Source organism: Chiloscyllium plagiosum, unplaced genomic scaffold (genome assembly GCF_037043375.1).
Source record: "Chiloscyllium plagiosum isolate Xiang-an unplaced genomic scaffold, Cpla_swu_hap1 HiC_scaffold_45, whole genome shotgun sequence".
Classification (NCBI taxonomy): Eukaryota; Metazoa; Chordata; class Chondrichthyes; order Orectolobiformes; family Hemiscylliidae; genus Chiloscyllium; species Chiloscyllium plagiosum.
In genome coordinates, this window is record NW_028270183.1 from 70,569,893 (window position 1) to 70,593,457 (window position 23,565).

Sequence of the window (23,565 nt, forward strand, 5' to 3'; positions counted from 1 at the left end):
GGGTTTTTACCCCCCACCGCCCAATGGGCACGCTGACGGCCTAGGTCTCTGTTCTACAACACTGACAAAGGCCCTGCTTTTAATTGTATAGGTCCTGCTCTTGTTTGATTTACCAAATCCAATACCTCGCATTAATCCAAACTAAACTCCATCTGCCACTCCTCAGCCCAGTGAGTGATATTACTGCCACCTCACCTTCCCCTCTCCAGGAGGCCTGCACACTCCGGCCTTGATTTTCACAAAGACCCTGAGCTTGGTTTGCCTTCTGTGGTCAGGGGGAGGAGGGACAGATTGCAGACACAGTCAGTGGGGAGGAGAGGCTGAACAGTAATCAGCGGCCTGGTATCATTTCATAGTTTTAGGAAGAAGGCAGTCACACGTGCGAGTTGGGTAATACTGATCGGTTTTTTGGGGCCAGATATTATGGTCTTTTTCCGTCTCTGGTGTTCAGTAATGAAAATCTATTTGAGACCCTTCATTGTGCAGAGTGTGTCTGCAGGACTTCTTTCCCTAATATTGCAGACTACAGATAATAGCGATTAAAGCTGTTCATAGTTAACTTCGATGGCACAGCATGTACACTGAACAAAGTAAATACAATGACTGTAGATGCTGGAAACCAGATTCTGGATTAGTGGTGCTGGAGGAGCACAGCAGTTCAGACAGCATCCGAGGAGCAGTAAAATCATCAGGAAGTGCTTTTGCCCGAATCGTCGACTTTACTGCACCTCAGATGCTGCCTGAACTGCTGTGCTCTTCCAGCACCACTAATCCCGTACACTCAACATCCTACAGTTAAGACAAATATTTTGCACTTGTTTAATACAAAGTGTTTTGTGTAATTCTGTATTGGTAGCCTGATTATAATAAATCCACACCGAGCTGAAAGCTGACGCTTAAAATATGACCCAAAATCTGGATATGGTAGTGTCGTGGGTAATGTCCCTGCCTCTGAGCCAGAGGTCTGGATTTGATTCCTGAACGTGCGTGCTGGTGTTCCAAGCTCTGGACTAGAAGTTCTGGATTCAAGTCCTGCCTGTTGCAGAGGTATGTCACAGCATGTCAGAAGCAAACACACAGGAGAATAATGGTACAGCTTTATGGATATTGCCGAGTGATGCTAGTGTCCCTACCTCCGGGCACAAAGGTCCAGGTGCAAATCTCACAGAAGTGTTTCATAACACACCTGAACAAACTGATTAAAACGGATTTAGAATTGTGGCTTGATGGAGAAGGAAGAGGTGTCAGTATTGCATTTCAGAATTTAGGCCTAGGATGGCTGAAAGTACAGCCATTCGTGTTGATTGGAGTCACATTTTGCAGCAGTAAAGGTTTATAAAATCAAAATGGTCATGGATAGGGTGAGTAGTCAGGGTTTTTCCCCAGATTGGGGCATACAAAACTAGATTGGTTGAAATTGAGAGGGGAACGTTTTTGACGAGCCCACGAGCACCATTTCACACAGAGGGTGTGCATGTGGAATGAGCTGCCAGAGGAAGTGGTGGAGGCTGGTACAAATACAGCATGTAAAAGGCATCTGGATGCTGATAGACCTGCCGAGCTTTTCCAGCAATATCTGTATTTGTTGCAAAATGCATTCATTTTAACACAATATTCGGAATACATTAAACATTTGATTTTTTTAATGACGCAGCGACATATAAACATATCTTCAAATAGACCGAGACCATTTTCTGCTAAGGGTATGGCTCTGTGTATGACAGCAGCAATGATGCATCAACATGGAACAGGGAATGTGATGGAGACATAGTTTGGACAACGTACAAGGAGACCTCACGTGGTCCAGTTTGGGAGAGGATGACATTACTGTGTGATTCAATTCAGAGAGGGATAAAATGTAATCTGCCTGAGAAGGAATGGCCGATTACACTCTCTCTCCTTCATTGTTCCTCATGACAGCAATGTGTGCGAGCTAAAACAAAAAATCTACAGTCATCGTTACCATTCTTATTTTTATAGAATCCCTACAGTGTGCAAACATGCTCTTCGGCACAAAACGTCCTTACCAACCTTCCCAGGCCCGCTCCCTTACATTTACTCCAACCGATGCACCTAACCTAGAAACCCCTGAACACTTCGGACAAATTATCATGCCCAATCCATCTAACAGCACAGCTTTGGACTGTGGAAGGAAACTGGAACAACCATTAGAAGGGGAGAATGTGCAATCTCTACACAAATAGTCACCCGAGTCTGGAATTGAACGCAAGTTCCTCGTGCTGTGAGGCAGCAGTGCTAACCACTGAGCCACTGTGATACCCTTGGGCGATCCCTGGCCAGAATTCATTGGAATCTCTCCACTGCCTAATGTAAAGGGAATTCAGCCAAATCCAACTGTTCCAAGATGAAATCCCATTGCTAGCAGTTTGTGTGAGTAGAATGTCTTCAGAAGCAGAATAACATTTTGAACAATCTCTCAATTTTTCCTTTTGTCATGAGTTACAATAATATGTGGACAAAGCGCGTTCAACTTGAAATTGCAGAGATTTTGTTTATGTGTGTGTGTGCGTGTGTGTGTGTGTGTCTGTGTGTGTGTGTGTGTCAGTGTTTTTAAAAAGGGAAATATCGATTCTTTATTTGAAATTTCCAAACAGTTTGCCATTCATCTCTCCACCATAGTTTAAGTGACATTGCTCTGGATCATAAACGTGCTATTTTAGCAGATTAAAGAAAATAGCCTGACTTGTTGCTAAAACTGACCCTGACCCAGTCTGAGATCGATATCATCGGCCTTATCACAAACTTGGTTACATTTGACATTTGTTGTGAGCAGTGGAGCATTGGGAATTGAAAAGGAAACATGACGCGAAAAGTCGGGGAACTATAGACCGGTGAGCCTGATGTCAGTGGTGGGTCAGTTCTTGGAGGGGATTCTGAGGGAAGGGATTTACATACATACCTATGCCCGAAACGTCGATTCTCCTGATCCTTGAATGCTGCCTGACCTGCTGTGCTTTTCCAGCAACACATTTTCAGCTCATACATTTGGGAATGCAAGGGCTGATCGGGGTAGTCAACGTGGCTTTCTCCATGGGAAATCACGTCTCATTAATTTGATTGAGTTTTATGAAGAGGTGACAAAGAAGATTGATGAAGGCAGTTTAGTAGACATTGTCTACATGGACCTCAGTAAGGTGCTCACAATATTCCAATAGGTAGGCAGATTAGTAATGTTCGGTCACACGAGATACAGAGGAAGCTAGTCACAATTGGCTTGAAGGAAGAGGGATATTTTTCAGACTGGAGGCTTGTGAGCAGCAGTGTGCTGTAAGAATCGGTACTGATTTCACTGCATTTCATCATTTATGTAAAAGATTTAGATGTGAATATTGGGGCCAAAGTTCGTAAGGTTACAGATTACATCAGAAAGGTGGTGTAGTAGATTATCTCAGAGTACAACGAGACCACAATTAGATGGGACAAAGGGACAAGGAGTGACAGATATAGTTAAATTTAGATAAATACGAGCTTTTGCATTTTGGGAAGGCAAATCAGGGCAGAAATTATACACTGAATTGTCAGGTCCTGTTGTGGATCAAAGGGACATAGGGCTGCAGATACATAGTTCCTTGGAAGTGGAGTCGCAGGTAGACAGAGTGGTGCAGAACACATTTGGCACATTTGCTTTAATCAGTCTGAGCATTGAGTATAGGAGTTGTGGTGGTATGTTGCCTCTGTACAGGATGTTGGTGAGACCACTTTAAGAATACTGCGTACATCTCGGTTGTAGAACTGGAGGTTTGAGCTTCAGGGAAAGGTTGATTAGGTTGAGGTGTTTCCCCCTGGAGTGTCAGAGGCTGAAGGGTGACATTATCGAGGTTTGTAGAATCATCAGAGGCATGGATATTCTGAACAGCCATGTTCTGCTCCCCAAGATAGGGGAGTCCCGAACAAGAGGGCATAGTTTGAAAATGAGAGGGCGAATAATTTAGAATGGACCTGAAGGTAAATATTTCACACAGAGAGTGGTGTGTGTGCAGAAAGTGCTGCCAGAGGAAGTGGTGAAGGCGGCTACAATTGCACATTTAAAATGTATCTGAAAGAGGAGGGATATTGGCCAAATGCTGGCAAATAGGACTAGGTCAGAGTTGATATCTGATCGGAGTGAACAGATTGGACTAACGGGTCTGTTTCCGTTCTGCATGACTGTCAGATTCTATAAGAGGAATGGCGAAGGATTCTGAAAGGACCTTTCAAGTATGAATTCTCTTCACTGGAAGTTTATTGTGCCTCTATGTTCACATGGATTGAAAGCTGTTTAGTTAAATATTTGACAGGGAAGTGAGTCACGGGTAATAGTGTACAAACAGGAAAGTGGGGCTGAGTCCACAATCTTAGTACCTGGTGGAGAAGACTCAAAGTATCTAATGTCCCACTCCTGCTCCTCAGTCCCATGTTTCTGCATTCCATCCAGCCCCGCATACCTGATGGACAGGAACAGTTGGAAGCCACTTTATCCTATAACCTCTTGCACAGAAACAGAGGAGACTATTCAGCCTCTCAGACTGTCACACACGCTTTGAAGTGATTTGGGAAATGCAATTGGAAAATCCAGGCACGGGTATGAAAGACGCCCCTCATCTCTCTTTACAGAGCTTCCCCTCTCTGCAACTTATGCTTCAGTTGTTGGTCATGTTTAGACTCAGGTTCACTGAGAATACAACCGCCATTCCTCACTCAGCGCTGGCTCACAAAATCCTCTGGTCCCCTTGCGTGCAACATTCCATAACAGACATTCATGAAAATAACACCCACGAACGTTCCAATAACAGAATGTGAGAACATCAGAAACAGGAACCGGTCGTTCACTCCCCAAGCCTGCCTTGCCCTTCACTAAGGTCATGACTGATTGCTCTCTATCTCAAATCCTCTTTCATACCCAATTCATCATTGCCCTCAACTCTCTGACAGGTCAATATCTATCTACCTCCTCTTCAAATACTTTCAGTCATTTTTTCTCCCCAACACTCTTGAGACGAGAAATCCTGACATTCAATCCCACCTGTTTGAAGAAAACACTTGCTGCTCCTATATCATGGTTTATTGATATGAACAAAAGAGGTTGAGACAAGGGTTCAGGTACAAATGACTGGCCCTGATATCAAGGCAGTGGTTGACGTCTGCTGACAACAAGGAGCTAAACAAAACTGGACTTAATGGGAATCAGAGTAAACACTCCAGTGTTTGGAGTCAAACATGGCACAAAGGAAGATGTTCATCATCTCCGTCCTGTGTCAGCTCTGTGGGAGATCCTCAGGGTAGCTTCCTCTTCACAAACAGCTTCAGCTGCTTCATCAATGTCTCCCGTCCCCACCCTCACCAACATAAGATCAGAAGTGGGGATGGTCACTGAAGATTCCACAATGTTCAGAACATTTTGTACCCCCTTCAGCTCCTGAACTAGTCTGTGTCAATGTGCAGCAAGACCCAGACTCCATTGAGACATGTGCTGTTAAATGGTCCGTAACATTCATCTACCAGCACTGCCTGACACTGCACATTGCCACAGTAAAATAAGAGTTCATTCATCAACTCACGCTGGTTTCACAGGAATATGGGGAAGCCATTCAGCCCATTGACACTATTGGAGAAGAACAGGGACAGCCCATTCAGTGCCTCCAGCACATTACTCAGGAAGAGAAGGAGTCTAGTGTGATGGACCACACCAGAGCCCCTCGAAAATATTGGAAGGCGGTGACCTAGACTCTTTATTTTATTTTAAACGGAATATAAAGTGATTGTTCCAGATGCAATGTGACAGGTCAAACTACTCGGTGTGAAGCTAAACACCATTTATTGAAATACGAAAGATAAAATGAAAGCAAAGAAAGAGGAATTTAGAAAAATGTAGTTCTATTGGACAAGTTAACAGAATAACAAATCTAGGAACTATTACTAATTAACTGAACCAATATAGGAAAATCCCATAAACACAGCCCCTGGCAAAAATGAAAATTCAGACACAGATTGTCACAAACATTTCTCTAATCCAGGAATTAAAAACAGCACCAAGAGAAAATTCAGAGAGAGTAGCAGCCAGGAGATAGTCACTGAAGCTTCCAACTCTGTGGAGTCCCCAATAGTTTCTGATGCTACTTAGAAACCAAAACCCAGAGATCATAATTTGTGAGAGCTGGCCACACCCATTCAGTCGGCATTAAAATTAACCCAAAACCTCCCTAGCTGTTTACTCAGTGGCCTTAACTAACCAGTTTGGTAACGATCATTCAATCTCTCTCTGAAAAGAAACCAGGACAAAAGAACCTCTCAAAGCCTGCAGCATCATCACACTTGTCAGCACATCGAGCTGTCAAACAGGAACTAGGGGTAACCCAATCAGGCCCTTGGTCCTGTCCAATCGGAAGAGGAAGAAGCCATTCAGTCCCTTGCGCCACTTACACAGGAATAGGAGGAGGCCATTCAGCCCCTGGAGTCTCTTACGCGGGAACAGGGGAAGGCCATTCGGCCCCTAAAGCCACTTCCACAGCAACACGATGAGGCCATTCAGTTCCTTCAGTCTATTACACAGGAACAGAAGGAGGCCATTCAGCACCTAAAGTCACTTACACGGGAACAGGAGGAGGCCATTCAGCCCTTAAGTCACTTACACAGGAACAGTACGAGGCCATTTCCCCTCAACGCACTTGCAAAGGGACAGAATGAGGTAATTGATGCTGATTCCTGATGAATGGCTTATGCCCAAAACGTGGATTCCCCTACTCCTCATAGCTGCCTGACCTGCTGTGCTATTCCAGCAATCTACTCTCTACTACAATCTCCAGCATCGGCAGTCCTCACTGTCTCCAGATTGATGCTCCAACATGATGAACAAGTGGAGCAGAGGCTGCACAGACAGACTGCTCCACGTTGTTCCTTCTGGCTCCGTTGCTCATGATACACACGTGGGACTTTAACGTGGTTTTCTAGTGGTGAGGAGGGAAGCCATATGTCTTGTGTGAAGTCTCAAGAAGGCACCTTCCATCTCCAAGAAGCCAGCCTGGTGTTCTCTATGTAGGGCGGAAGTTGGTGGGAATGGCTACCTGCTCAGATCGAAGGTATTGTGGCTGCTTTTGGGGATTGTATGCAACCTGACGTTCAGTACGGGCTCACACGCCGACTGCACAATAACATGGGGAGAGTTAATTTAGACATATAAACTATTAGGAAAGTCTCGGTAAACTGATGAATCGACTCTCTATGTTCAAATAATGCTGATCTTGCTCTTGTTGATCTTGTTGAGTGCTTGTCTTGTGCAGTGTATCCTGTATGCCTTCCTCTGTCCAAGACTATTTCCACCCTATGATCTGTCTGGCCATGCTTACTATGATCTGCCTCCACTGCTCATAAATAAAGTGTTTCCCTGTACTGAGGTACATGTGACAATAAATCACACCAATCAATCCTGGGTAAAGTATTGAATTTCTCACCCTATCAATGTGTCTTTTGGAAATACACCTGCGACACCTCATGTTTCAGCATCACCATTTCTTCGTATTTCACAGCTCTGCAGATTAAACTCTCAGGTACTTCACTCTACCCACATGATACCACCATCTGTATCTGTGGGAAGGAGATCATTCCTTACAAAGGAGATCAAATCTGTAGAGAGTGCCCCTAATGCTGTCTCAGCAAGGAAGATGGCTTTAATTACAAACTCGAATCATCTTACAATGAGGGACAGCATTCCATTGACTGCACTCATTACTTACACAGGGGTTGATTCAGAGCTGTCAGCATAGACTTGTGAGTGGGAGATCATGCTTCCCAAATTTGTTAGAGTTCTTTGATGAAGTGACCGAGAATGTTTACGAGGACAGAGCGGTAGGCGTAGGGTCTCGATGGATTTCAGTTAGGTCTTTGATAAGGTTCCACACAGCAGGCTGCTCTGGAAGTTTCCATCACGTGGAATGCTTGGGGAACTGGCCAATCGGATACACAGTTGGATTGATGGTAGGAAGCAGAGGGTTTAGTGGAAGGATGCTTGTCAGACTCGAGGCTGTGTCCATTGCTGTTTGTTATCTATGATTTGGTTGAGAATGTACAAGGCAGGATTAATAAGTTTGCAGATGACACTAAAATAAGTGGTTGCGTGACCAGTGAGGAAGTTTATCAAAAATTGCTGCAGGACTTTAATCAGGTGGGGAGGTGGGCCGAGAAATGGCAAATGGAATTTAATATAGAAGTGTGAGATCTTGCATTTCGGAAACTCAAATCAAGGTAGGAGTTTCACGGTGAATGGGAGGTTCTTAAGGGGTGCAGTGGGCACAGAGACCTTGGTGTTCAGTTGCACGGTTCTCTGAGAGTGGAGTCACAGGTAGACAGGGTAGGGAAGAAGGCTTTTGGCACATTGGCCTTCATCAGGCAGGACATTGAGTATAGAAGTTGGGAACTTATGTTGAAGTTACACAGAACTTTAGTAAGGCCGCATTTGGAGTATTGTGTTCAGTTTTTGTACCCTTGTTATAGGGAGGTTGTTATTAAATTAGAAAGAGTGCAGAAGAAATTTACAAAGACGTTGCCAGGACCCAGTGGTCTGAGTTATAGGGAGAGGTTGGACAAGCTAGGACATTTTCTTTAGAGTGTAGGAGACTGAAGGAGTCCTTATACAGCTGCATAAAATCACGAGGGGTATGGATAGGGTTAATGCTCTCAGTCTTTTTCCAAGGTGTACAGAATCGAGGATTAGAGGGGATCAGTTTAAGGTTAGAGGGGAAGGAATAAAAGGGAACCAGAGGGGCCACTTCTTTACACAGAGGCTGGTACATGGATGAGCTTCCAGCAGACGTGGTTGGGGGGCTACATTAACAACATTTCAATGCATTTGGATAAATATGTCAATAGGAAAGGACTGGAAGGATATGGGCCAACTGCAGAGAAATGGGGCTAAAGTGAATGGACATTTACAAGGTGGAGATGAACCCCTCTGTTAATTAAAGCCAAACACCCAGAAAAGCTCGCCTCACCTCGTAATATGTTAAAATATGAGCGACACAGATCTCCTATATTCCACTATTTTAACAAAAATTAACAAGTTTGTTTCTTAACTTTAATAGTGAACACTAAACAGCAACTATTCACAAATACAACCCCTCTTTTCCTAGCTACTTACTATCTGACTCCAACTCTGTAAAAATATGCTGTTCCAACAGCCCACATATTAAACATTACAATCTCAGGACTATATAGTTTCTATCTTCCCTGCTGTGTTCACTCTATCAGCTGCTGATCTCCCTGGGTCTTTTTTTATTGCAAGTAGGTTTACATGAACATGTGTCTTTGATAGAGAGTGTTTGAGATGGCCAGTTAGCACTCCTGCTCTACAGCAGTTGCTCTGCTGTTGGATGGCAGTAGCTTTCCCACCAGTGTTCAAAATGCTGGGTTTGTATACTCCCCATGATATAGTAATTCTCATAATTTGGTTGCTTACCAGGTGTCCAAATAATAATATTCAAATTCTGTTGCCTTCTGGTTTCCTGAGCGTTATTAAACTCTTTGGTTGCGTTTGAATGGCTGTCAAAACAGCAACCATAACTCAGATATCCATATCTCAGCTAATGGTGACATGTGGAACAGTTTGACCTTTAGCTGGCATCTGTGGATTTAATTTCTATTCGGCAAAACCCGTTCTGTTTCAAAGTGTCCATACATGTTTTTGGCTTCATAACAACTCCCCGCTTCTGGAAATAAAGTGAATCAGCAGAATGAAAAGATGGCTACATTTCTTTTCCTCTAATTCTTAATCCCAATTATATGAAATACGAAAGTATTAATCTCAGTTATAACATTCATATTAATTCTGCACACCATTATAACACTGGAATAAGGTAAATCTTATCCACACTTTTTCCTTTAAATCCGCGATAGCACATCTGCTATCACATTGTAGGAGCCACAGCATGTACATTTTGTCAGTTTAAAGTCGGTCAGGTAAGACTCCAATGAAATCGTCTCATATTCTGCTCTTTAACTGTTCCAAAAAATGCGAGAGATTTGTCATTGTCCACAACCATCTCCGATAATTTGTTTGTCATATACACCTTAAAATATTGTCAGGCCAGTGCGAAACATAATCATTCTTGATCACTTGCTAAAGATCACTACATCATACAGATAAACTGCACAATTTGTTCATCTGGCCACAGCTCTTTTCCTGAGTCTTAAATGTGGCTGGTGCATTATTCATTCAAATGAAATACTCGATTAAGTTTTTCTGTCATCTTCAGTGTCTTTACTAGATAACTTAACTGGCTCCACATTTTTTTTTAAATTTTAAAGGGGCCACTAAACCTGGCTTTGAAGAGATTTCTTACTACTGGTGGCAATACTAATACGTCATTCGCACGGGAAGTCCTCAAAGTTTCAGAGTTTTTATCTGCCACCTGCTTCACTCTATGTTGTGCTCTTCAGATCCTATTTAGCTAACTCACCTACTCCATTCACTCTCTCCTTCACCTCACACACAGAATCTAAGTGTGAGATTTCCGACTTCGGTCCTGTCAATTTATATTTTATTAATTTCAAAGGTCCTCTCACTTCACAAACGAATATTAACTCAGAGGAAGAAAACTGAGGAGATTTATTTGGGGCATCTCTAATGGCAAACAATATAATGGGACACCTTTCTTCCAATCATTCGGGTAACCATAACAATACGCTGTTAACATGGTCTTCAGCGTCTGGTGCTAACTTTCCAAGGCTCCCTGGGATTCAGGTTCTGACGCACTTGATTTAAACTGCTTATCCTGAACCTATCCATGACTTCATAAACAGCTGAGCGGTAAAATGAGATCATTGGTCTGACTGAATCTTACTGCCTAGCCCACAGCGAGTAAAGAAAGCTACCAACTCCTCCATCTCATTTTTTATCTTAACATTCCATAATGGAATTGCTTCTGGAAATCTGGTATACACATTCATTATTGTCAGTAAATATAGTTTTCCACTTCTATTTTAGGAAGGGGAGCTACACAATTAACCATAACCCACGTGAAATGTTCTTCGAATGCAGTAATTGGAAGAAAGGTGCTGGTTTTATTACTGCCTGTTACTTACCTACCATTTGGTATGTATGTCATGTACAAAAACAAACCACGTCCGTGTGCATTCCAGGCCACTAGAAATGCTTCTGTACCTTAGCCTGAGTCTTCTGTACACCTAAGTGACCGCCTGCAATTAGTATATGTGCTAGCCATAACATTGTATGCTACAGGTAACACAACGTGGTGCACTTCGTCCCATTTCCCTTCTGCACTAACCTATTGGGGTCTCCATTTTAATTTTAGGATTCTACCTTTAAGTCAATAACGTGTAAATATCTGTTTTAAGTCCATTAGCCTTTCAGGACTAAACACCTCTGCCTGATCCTCTGCCTGTTCAGTTTTTTTTCTGCACCGTTACATCAAACAGGGTGTCAGTTCACTCAGCGTCAACTCATTTGCCTTTTTCTTTCGTTTTTCCTTCCTGCTGTAACTTTTGAAAGTGGGATCTTGTTACTACACACTCTGGAAAAATTCCTGGGTACTTTTCTTTCAACACCTCAATTCCCTAATCTTCCGTTGTCTTCTTCACCACACGGTGTGCCAATCCCACCTCGCCTCCTGCTAAATCGTTCCCAAGAACAAACTGTATTCCGAGAACTGACACTCTGTTACTCACTGTCACTGTTACTTCCCTAATCTTGATTTGGCACTGCATCCTGATGTTACACAAGGGAATGCTTAATTTCTGTCCCTATTCTACAAATTATCACGCTCTTGATTAACATGCCAGAAAGAGTGAAAATACTTTCATCTCTTACTATTAGCGGCCGAGGGAAAGTGAGGATTGCAGATGCTGGAGATCAGAGTTGAAAAGTGTGGGGTTGGAAAAGCACAGCACATCGGCAGCATCCGATGGGCCGGAGACTTAATGTTTCAGGCATAAATCCTTCATCAGGAAGTGGGAGGTAAGGGAGGGGGAAGGAGGTTGAGAAATAAATTTGAGGGTGGGGGTGGAGCTGGGTGGAAGAGAGCTTGGAAGGCGATAGGTAGATGCAGGTGGGGTGTGATGGTGATAGGCGGACAGGAGGGTGATAGGACACCTATCGGTGGTAGGACAGCTGGAACCCTCAAACTGTACATCAACGTTGACTTCACCAAATTTCAGATCTCCCCTCCACCAACCTCTCCCAGATCCAACCGTTCAACCCAGCACTGCTCTCTTGAACCGCCCTAACTGGCCATCTTTTTTCCCACCTATCGACTCCACCCTCCCCTCTGACATATCACTATCACTCCCACCTACATCTTCTTATCGCCTTCCCAGTGACCCTCCCACAGGCCCAGCTACTACCCTCGTATTTATCTTTCAGTCACCTTGTCCCCCCACCATGTTCCTGACGATGGGTTTCTGCCTGATATTCGATTGTCCTGCAGATCGGACGCTGCCTGATCTGTTGTGTTTTTCCGGCGCCTCACCTCTCAACTATTAGAGACTGAGCAGATCCCAAATCTCACAAAATTATATCTTCTTGTCCTTTTTCCCCTGTTCTTTCTGAGTAAACTTTATCTACAGAGGCGAATTCTTTCAGAGATCAGGTACTAACTCCATAACCAGCCCTTACCTCGGCTGTGCACTCTCCTGCATGATCCTCGGCTTTTCTTGGGGTCTCCTTTACCAGTTTCACTGATTCCGCTGGGCTTAGCCTCTTCTACCACATCTTTCCTCAAAGTGCCTTCATTCAACGCCCATCACGGTGTGTCCCAGCTTACTGCAGTGAAACCACCTTTTCCCAGTGCCCTTCTGAAACCATTGGCACTGTCATTTTATGTTTTCCACTCCCTTATAGTGAGAACACCTGAGGCCTTTCACCACCTTTCAACCTCTTTGGGCTTCTTTTTCACCTGTGGTAAAGTATTGTGCGTTACTCTTCGCTTTGTAATGTGTGATCTTGCCTTCTCCCAATTTCTATCCCTCACAGGATGAAAATCCTGCCAGAAATTAAATATCATCCCATGCCCCAGTGCATATTTACCTGCCCTTTCTGACGTGCTTCTCACTTCTTGAACTTTCGGTACATTCACATTAATTCTTACTATCTCTGTAAGTGAGTCTTTTATCTTCTCCAGCAAATTAATCTCCCGTCAAGCCTCACAGTGTCCCAACTTATTTCAGTTAATCCCCTTGAATATATTGGTCTGTTGGGTTCTTTCCAAAGTTAGTGTCTGTCATATAATCGGAGATAAATATTCTGGCATCAGACTCAGCATTTGAACATATTTCTCTGTTGTACATGCAATGTACAAAGGACCACAGCACACAGGCATTGCCAAAACATTGGGGGATGTTCATCTATTTCTTTCGATAATGTAGTTTTCTCATTTTCCACATCTCCATATCAATATCCTCTCCTTTGTTTCTCCCTTTGTATCTAGTTAAGAAATCCACCAATTATTCTTCGTGTACCATCTCTTAAAACTCCTTCTTTCAGTTTATATCTAATGCACTCTTCAAGATGTAATGTGGTTATAATTAAGCAATGTAACTACAAAGACATGCGGCTGTAGCTGGCCAGAGTTAATTGGAAGGGGAGCTGAGCAGGAAATATCATGGAGCCGCAATGGGAGGAGGTTCTGGGGATAATTCGGAAGATAATACCAGAATGCAAGCCCAAGAAGATGAAACATACTCATGGGAGGACAAGGCAGCCATGGGTTACAAGGCATCAAACCAAAAGAGAAAATATACAATGTGGTGAAGATGATTGGGAATCCAGATAATTCATTGGCTCTGAAACTACATAACGCTGGCATTACTGACACTGCAGAGCTCTTAATCGTGGTCAGGGAGAGAAACAGAGGAAACACATTCACTTTAAACACAGAAGATGGTATTTCTCAAGGAAAAAGATTCAGGTGAATTAAACATTTGAATTAAGATCAGTTAAATGCTTTTGCGGAATGTATCAGATTGGAAGCAAGACCCGGGGAGAGAGACCCTCAGCAGAATGAGAGTTTGAAAATGGAAGTATTTCCACATCAGAAACCAGGTTAGATCACTGAGTGCAGGGCTGATAGGTGAATAGGTCTCAGTGAGAATTGGGGAACAGACAGCAGAATTGCATTGCAGCTATTGCAGCTCGAAACTGCTGGACCACAGCAACAGGAGAAGCAGACCTGTATTCAACCACAACCTGAAACCTTTTGCCAGGATAACACTTCAGTCTGTCATTGCCATCAACACCATCTATGGTTCAGTGACGAGCGTGGGTGAACATGTCAGAACTTTAACCTGATGCTAACTCATTAAAGCTACCAGACTTGACCAACAGATCTGAACGAAGCCCTGCAGTCCTGTGACGTTCAGTTATAAAATAGTGATGGACAATTAAACGAATGACTGGAGGCAAGGTCTCCACAAACATCCCCATCCGAAATAATGGAACATATCTGCACATCAGTGTAAAAGATAAGGATTTTTCATCTGCACCATCCTCTGCCAGAAGTATTGAGTCGATGATGCACCTCACTCTCATCATGATGCCCACAGAATCACAGATGTCAGTCTTCAACCAATTTCAATTGCTGCAGGTGACATGAAGAAACAGCTGAACACAGTGGATATGACACAAGCAATGGGCCCTGACCCCATTCCTGCAATCGGACTGAAGACTTGTGCTGCACAACAAGCTGTGTCCCTGGGGAAGCTGTTTCATTCCAGCTCCAACTCCGACATCTCGCTGGCAACGTGGAAAATTACTCAGCTATGTTCCGTTCCCGAAGAGGGGAATAATTACAATCTGACCAATTACCACCCCCTCAGTCCCATCACGACAGTCAAATCGGTGGGAGTTCTTTTTGACAGAGCTGTCAAACAGCACAGAAATAACCAGCTCAGTGTGGTTTCCAATAGGTCCCCATGTGGAGATGGTGTTGTTGTGGAAATGTCACTGGATTACTAATACAGACCAGGCTAATGCTCTGGCAGCGGGTGGATGTTAAAAGCAATTAATAAAATATCGTGATCTAAAATCTGGGATCAGTAACAGTGACCTTGGAGCCAATATCGATTGTAAACAGAATTTCCTTCTCCAATGTACTTTAGGAAGTGAATCTCCCGTGATTTCCTGGGCTGGCCTAAAACTGACTCCAAAGACCCTGACATGTGATAAACATTTCAATGGTCTCTGAAACGGTCAATCAAGGCACTCATTTGAATCTAACTACTCCGAGGTCTGAAAGGATGAAACCGGACAGAACATCCGGCCTCAGCATCATTATCGGAAAAGGGAATGGGAACACAGTCCTGTCGACACTGCAGAGACCTCCTTCCTAACATCTGAGAGCTTGTGACAACATTTACAGAGCTTTCCCACAGACTGTACAGAAACAGCGGGAAAGGAGTAGGTCATACAACACATTGAGCCATTTGGTCCATCGAGTTTGCTACCCAATTCAAAATAATGTTGGTTGGCCCTTCATTTCCACACCGTACTCCTGCTCTCCCACCATCCCTTTACTGTCTCTAAATCCTTCCCTATAATCAATGTCTCGGTTTCCAGGTGCGAGCAAATTCCCCAGGTTCACCAGTCTGTGAGTGCAGACATTTATTCTCATTTCAACGCAGAGTGATCTGCTTCAAATCTGACTCACCCTGTCAGAGTTTTGTATATTTCACTGAGATCTCCACTCATTTTCCTAAACCCCGTGGAATACTGGCCCAGTTTCCCCAATCTCTGCTCCCACAACAAGCCCGTCATCCCAGAGACCAGTCTGGTCATCCTTCACTGCTCTCCATCAATGTCAGGTTTGTCCTTTATTAAGTGAGGAGACCAAAACTACACACAACACTGCACAATGTTCGAGATGATATCTCACCAGACCCTGTACAGCTGCAGTAAGACACCCTTTCTCCTGGACTCGCATCCCCCTGAAATGAAGGTCAACGCACCATTTATCTTCCTCACTGCTTTTTGTTTCTGCAATATTACTTTCAGCGTCTGGTGCACAAGGAGATGCAGATCCTTTTTAATGTTGCAGCGCCCCACTTGGTGGGTCTATGTACACTGCTCAGCGTGCCAATTGACCTTCAATGCCATTCGGGAGGGAATTCCAGGATTCTGATCCAGCGACTATGAAGGAGCGATGGTATATTTTCAAGTCAGGATGGTGAATGGCATGGAGGGGAATCTGAAGATGACAGTGTTTCCATACATCTGCAGCCTTTGACCTAGATTGACGTGGTCGTGAGTTGGGAAGATGGACTCTGAGGATCTTTGGTGAATCATTTCATTGCAGCATATAGATAGTAAAACACTGCTGCTGCTGCTGAACGTTGGTGGTGGAGCATTGTGGATGAAGGGACAGTCAAACTGACTGCTTTGTCCTGAATGGTGTAAAGCTTCTTCAGTGTTGTTGGGGCTGCAATCATCCAGGCAAATTGGGAGTCTTCCATCACACTTCTGACTTATGCATTGCAGAGTTTGGACAGAATTTTGGAAGTCAGGACGTGACTTACTCGCCGCAGTATTCCTAGCTTCGGACCTGCTCTTATAGTTACTGTGTTTATGTGGCGAGACCAGTGAGTTTCTGAGTAATGATTACCCACCAGGACTTTGATCGTGGGGGATTCAGTGATAGTAACACCATTGAATGCCAAGGGGCAGGTATGATTGTATTTTATTGGTGATGGTCATGGTCTGGCATTTGTGTGGCCTGAATATTACTTGGCACTTGTCAGCCTGGATACTCTCCAGATCTTGTCATATTTGAACATGGACTGCTTCTGTATCTGAGGAGCCACAAATGTTGCAGAACATTGTACAATCATTGGCGAACATCCCCACTTCTGACCTTAAAGTGGAGGGAAGGTCATTAATAAAACAGCCCTGAAGAAGTTTTCGGCCACTGCCCGAGGGACTCCTACAGACTTGTCCTGGAGCTGAGTTAAGTGACCTTCATCAACCATGACCACCTTCCTACGTGTTAGGTATGATTCTAACCAGCAGGGAGTTTGCCCCTGATACCCCTTGATTCCAGTGTTGCTAAAGCCCCTTGATACCACACTTGGTCGAAGGCAGCCTTGATTTAAAGGGCTATCACTCTCATCCCACCTCTGGAATTCAGCTATTTTGTCCATGTTTGAACCACGATAATGAGGTCAGGAGCTGAGTGGCCCTGGTGGAGTCCAAACTGGGTGTCATTGACCAGGGTATTGCTGAGCAGGTGCTGTTTAAAAGCACTGAGATCTTCCCCCACTTTACTGATAATCGAGAGTAGACTGATGGGGTGTGAATTGGCAGGATTGGATTTGTTCTGCTTTTTATATACAGGAGATGCTTGGGGTAATTTTTCACATAACCAGGGAAATGTCATTGTTGCAACTGGATTGAAACAGTTTGGCTAGGGGAGTGGCAAGTTATGGAGCACAAGTTTTCAGTACTATTGGCAGAATGTTGTCAGAGTATGGACCCTTTGGAATATCCAGTATCTCCAACCGTTTCTGGATATCGCGTGGACTGAATCTCATTGGCTGATGACTGGTAACTGAATCGCTGTGGACCACTGGAGGAGGTTGAGATGGATCACCCACTCAGGATTTCTGACTGAAGATTGTTGCGAATGCATCAGCCTTATCTTATACATTGAGGTGCTAGTCTTTTCCATCATGGAGGAAGGGGTTATTTGTGGAATCTCTTCCTCCACTGGATTGTTTAATTGTCCTCAACGTTTCTCAACTAGATGTGGAAGGACTGCAGTGCTTAGCTCTGATCCTTAGCTCTGTCTATCACTTACTGCTTATGCTGTTTGGTGCACAAGGTGTCCTGTTTGGTGGCATCACCAGGCTGACACCTCATTTTCAGGTATGCCTGGTGCTGCTCCTGCCATCCTGAATGTCCATTGAACCAATGATGATCCTCTGGATTGATGGTAATTGTTGTGAGGGAGATATACCAGGCCATGAGGTCGTGTGGGTGTACAATTCTGCTCCTATAGATGAACCACAGAACCTTATGGACACCCAGACTTGAGCTGCTAGTTCTGTTCGAAGTCTGTCCTATTTCGCACCGTGATAGTACCACCCAAAATGGCGGAGTTTATTCTCAATGTGCAGGTGTGACTTTGTCTCCACAATGACTATGCGGTGGTCACTCTTACCAATACTGTCATGGACAGATACTTCTGCAACTGGCAGATTAGTAAGGCTGTGGTCAAGTAAGTATTTTCGTCTTGCTGGTTCCTTCACCACCTGCCACAGAACCAGTCTAGCAGTTAAATCCTTTAGGACCCGGCCAGCTCGATCAGTAATGCTGTAGCTGAGATACTCTTGGAGGTGGACATTGAAAGCCTCCACCCAGAGTACATCTTGTGTCCGTGCTACCCTTAATGCTTCCTACAAATGTTGGTCAGCATGGAGGAGTACTGATTCTTCAGTTGAAAGAGGCTGGTACATGGTAATCAGCAGGAGGTTTCCTTTCCCATGTGCAAACTAATGCCATTAGACTTTATGGGATACAGAATCAGTGTTGAGGACTCCAAGAGAAATTCCCTTCCAACTATATCCCAATGTGCCGCCACTTCTGCTGTGTCCGTCCTGCTGATGAGACAGGAGATATTCAGGGAAGGTGATGGGGAGTCTGGGATATAGTCTGAAATGGATCATCCACTCAGCACTTCTGACTGAAGATTGTTACAAATGAATCAGCCTTATCTTATAAACTTAAGTGCTGGGCTCTCCCATCATGGAGGCAGGGGTGATTTGTGGAATCTCCTTCTCCAGTGAATCGATTAATTGTCCCCAACGTTTCTTGACTAGATGTGGAAGGACTTATACCTTACAGAACCTTAGAGACAATGTCAGACTGTTGCCTGACGAGTCTGTTTATTTCTATTAACTGTTTCCTGCCAGCTGTCCCATTCTAGAAACATGGCCATATATTAGCCCCAATCCACTCAGATTTGATTTTGTAAACTGGGCTTGGAGCTTTATCATTTTTTTTCTAAAACTCAACATGTTTTACATCCATTGCTTCTCTTTCATTTGTCTCCCAGTCTGTTTCTCAAACACAATTCCCATTCATAAATCTATGTTAGTGTTATCTATGACCATTACTTTCAGCCCCAATAATTTCTCCTAAACCATTTCCTTACTACGTTCTATGTTCCATGTACTCTATAATTTCCCCACACCAGACTTGGTTTTCCTTGTATTATTAGAAAGTTCTGTGAAGACGGAACTGAAGTAGTAGCTTCATAGCTCTGCCATTTCCCTGTTCCCCATTCTCCATTCTCTGGTTTCAGCCTGTAATGAAACTGCACTTGTTTTCTCATATTTCTCACATTGACATGATTTAACAAGTTATTACAGTTCACTCTTATAACCCTTGTGAATATATTCTTCTGAAACTCATCAATCCCTGCCTTAAGCTGCTCAATAATTGACCTTCCACACCATACACTCACAGGAGCATAGACTCTGTGCCTAGAGAAGTACAGCACGATCAATATTAGTCCCAATTCCCTCCAGCAGGCCCATAGCCTAAAATGTCATTACACTTCCAAATGCTCGTCCAAGTACTTTTTAATGATTGTGAGGTTACCCGTGATAATTCCCCTCTCAGGAAGTAATCCCAGAACACAATAACCTCTCAGTGAAAAAAAAGTTTAAATCCTCTCTGAACCTCAAAGTTTTCACTTTAAAAGTGTGCTCGCTTGTTCTTGACCCTCTGACTAAAAGGAACATCTGTTGTCTATCCACCGTGTCCGTGTCGCTCATCATCTTATCCTTCTGAATCACGGGCCCCTCAGCTTTCTCTGCTCCAAAGTAAACAACCCGAGTTTATCCAGCCTCTCTCCATAGCTGATATAGTCCATCCCAGGGAACATCCTGGTGAATCCCTTCTGCACCCTCTCCAGTACAATCACATCCTTCCTGGAATGTGGCTCCCAGTACTACATACAGTACTCCATTTTGGACGAACCAAAGCCCTGTATTGCTCTTATAATCTACGCCCTGATTAGGAAACACAACACCCAAGGTCCACTTCTTAACTAGCCCATTAACCTGTCCAGTCACATTCAGGGATGTGTGGAGAAGCATACTCTGAGGTTCCCAGTGTGCTGCCATTCATTGTGTCCTCCCCTGCCTGGTTCCTTCTCCCAAAGTGCCTCACCCCATATTTATCAGGGTTACATTCTATCTGCTATTGATTTGCCCATCTGACCATTCCATCTGCATCTTCCTGTAACTTCAGGCCTTCCTCCTCACTGCGAACCACCCAGCCAATCTTTATGTCAAACATACACTTACTTATCACATCGTCCCCCGATCTCCATCTGGCCCCTTCCACATTCACATCTTTTTTTTATGAATATCACAAACAATAAGGGACACAGCACTGATTCCTGTGGTACACTAGGATACATTGGTCTTCAGTCACACAAACAGCCTTCTCCCACCACCCTCTCTCTCCTGCTACTAAGACAAATGTCGTTGTAATTTGGCAACATATCCATCATATTGTGAGATTTTACATTATTTTTCAGTTTCCCAGGTGGAAATTTGCCAAAGACCTTCCTACAATACTAAACAATCGACCTCCTCAAACTAATTCAATCAAATCCATTGCATGTGACTTCCTCCTGATAAAGTCATGATGATTATCCCTGGTCAAACCTTGCAACTCTGATTGGAGTTCAATTTTCCTTCCCTATTTTCTCCGGTATTTTCCTAAACAGTGATCTAATACTCGCTCGTCTATAGTTCCCTGGTCAATCTCTCCAACCCTTACTGTGAAGTGGAATCGTATTAGCAGTTCTCCAGTTCTCTGACACCTCCCCTATGGTCTGATTCTAATTAAAATATTCAGTCAGGTTCTTTCCTCCCTTGACCCCAACAGCCGCCTGTGATACAACTCATTCAGACACGGAGATTGGACCAAATGTGTACAGAACAAACCTCAAATCCCTGCTCGTATTTTACATCAATCTGTTCAAGAGCTTCCTAGTCCATCTTCTTGAATTCTGTAGCTGCATCCTCCTTCTCCCAAGTAAAATAGATGTGAAGGTCTCATGTAACAATCCATCAATGTTCTCCAGCTTGACACACAGATTAACTGTTTGCTGATTATTCTGTTCTACTTGTCCGTGTAGAATATCGTGGGATTTTTCCTGATCTCGCCTACTTGTACTTCTCCATGTCCCTCTGTTATTCAGTACGCTCTATGTTTCTAAGTTTCACTGCAATCACCTCTCATGTTTTGAAACTCGAGATCACAGGCTGAGTTTCCACATCAGACAATCTTGCCATTTTAGGGATTAATCTGGATAATACCTTTTGCAGTTCCTCTGTAGTCAATATATTCTTTCTTAGATTGGGACTCCGAACGATACAAAACACTCTAAGTGTAGTCTCATGAACACTCGATGCAGCTGGTGCACGACATCCTCTCTATTCCAATTACATTCACATGAATGTAAACCTAATTTTTACTTTCCCATTTGCATATATTCTTCTCAATACCTCTCGCTTTAACTTTTCTTATGAGCTTACTGTGTGAGTTCTTTGAAAAGAAAAGCTCATGAATATCCAGCTATATGTTATACATTGGTTGTTCATTGCCTATGTCCACAAGAATCATCTTCAAACCATTCTAAAAAAATGTTTGTCACTTCTGGTTTTCCTTTCATCGATACATTCCCACACTCCCCAGTTATGTTATTACCTTCTAATTATCTAGTAGCATGTTCTTTGTAATCTTGTCCAACAGACACCTGACTGTGGATGGCAAGATAACTGGTCTGTAGTTCTCCACTCTCCAAATTCATCCTTTCTTAAACTGTTGGATAATATTTTATAACCTTATCCAGGTTGGCTAAATGCCGTTCTCTTTTTGATTTTCTTCTCAGTTTCTTAGCCATCCTTTGCTGGGTCCTACATTTCTCTGAATCCACTGGCTTACTGCAACACTTGGCATTTTTCAAAGCTGCCTCCTTTCATCTAATAGGTAAATGAAGGTGGGGTTGAAAGTGATAATCGGAGACTAGGGTAGACCAGATTTATAGGAAGGAAGGTGGACACATAGGAACATTCAAAAGGGCGGTGCTGACTTGGAAGGTTGGAGCGAGATAAGGTGGGATTAGGGGAAATGGAGAAATGGTGAAATCCACTATGATCCCCTGTGGTTGGAGGGTCCCAAGACAGAAGAGGAGGCTTTCTTCCTCATGGCTTCTGGTGGCTCAGGTTTGGTGATGGATCAGGCCTAGGCCCCTCATGTCCTTGGCAGAGTGGGAAGGGGAGTTAAAGTGCTCTGCCACAAGGCAATGGAGGTGTTCAATGTGGCTGTCCCAGAGATGTTCTCTGAAATGATCCACAAGTTGATGTTCTGTCTCGCCAATATAGAGAAGAACACATTGGGTTTAATGGATGCAGTAGTTGAGGTGTTCTGTTTCCCTTCGTCACCTATCACTTTCAACCCCACCTTCATCTACCTATCGCAATCCCTGCTAACCTCCCCCCTGTCGCACCCCCTTCTCATTTATCCCCCAGCCCTGTTGGCCCATAAGCTTCATACCTGATGAAGGGCTTATGCCCGAAACATCGATTTATCTGCTTTCAGTATGCTGCCTGACTGTGTTTTTCCAGAATCACACTCTTCGACTCTGATCTCCAGCATCTGTCGTCCCCACTTTCTCCTCACTCCTTCATGGCTTGCATGACTCAGATTTATAACGGTTACTTCAAATAAAACAAAAACTGCCGTGTACTCAAACAGCATAAAAGAAAACCAATACATTGTGGTCACTGTTCCCAAAAGGTACTTTCCAGCAAAATTTTCAATTAGCTCTTCTGCTCACTCAACACCAATTCCTAAATAACCTGATCTCGAGCTCAGTGCTCGACATAATGTTCATGTAAACCATCTCGCACGTGGTCACGAAATCCATTTTTCCCAGCATTAGCATTCAATTGGGTTAACACAGTTTAGATATAATTTAAACAGTAAATTATTACTGCAGTCGCCACAAAGGTGAATATCTCATTTCCTGTTTTATAACATGTCCAGCATTTGTACTGCAGCTTTCACTTTGATATATAACTCCCATTAATGTTTGCTCCTCCTTGCTGTTTTTGCGCTCCACCTTACAAGATTCTGTAGAATCTGAGCGACGTGGGCTCTGGGGAGATTAATGGTAGAGATCATCTCACCACATCATTTATGATCTTCTCAAACATTAATTTCTCCAGATCTCCCGTTATGCTGATGGAGTAGAGAAGGACAATGATCTTCCAACAATGGTCTGTATTCCTCCAGAGAGCTGAGACAGCTCTAACCTGGGTGGGAACCTTACAACAGGCTGGTAAAGTGTTGCTGCTGCTGTACAGGGTCTTAGTGAGATCACATCTGGAGTAGTGTGTACAGATTTAATCTCTTCAATGAAGAAAGGATGTTGTTATATTGGAAGCAGCTCAGAAATGGTTCCCTCAGCTGATTCTTGAAATTAAGGTGCTATCTTATAACGAAAGGGTGATCAGGTTGACCCAGTAGCCATTGGAGTTTACAAAAAT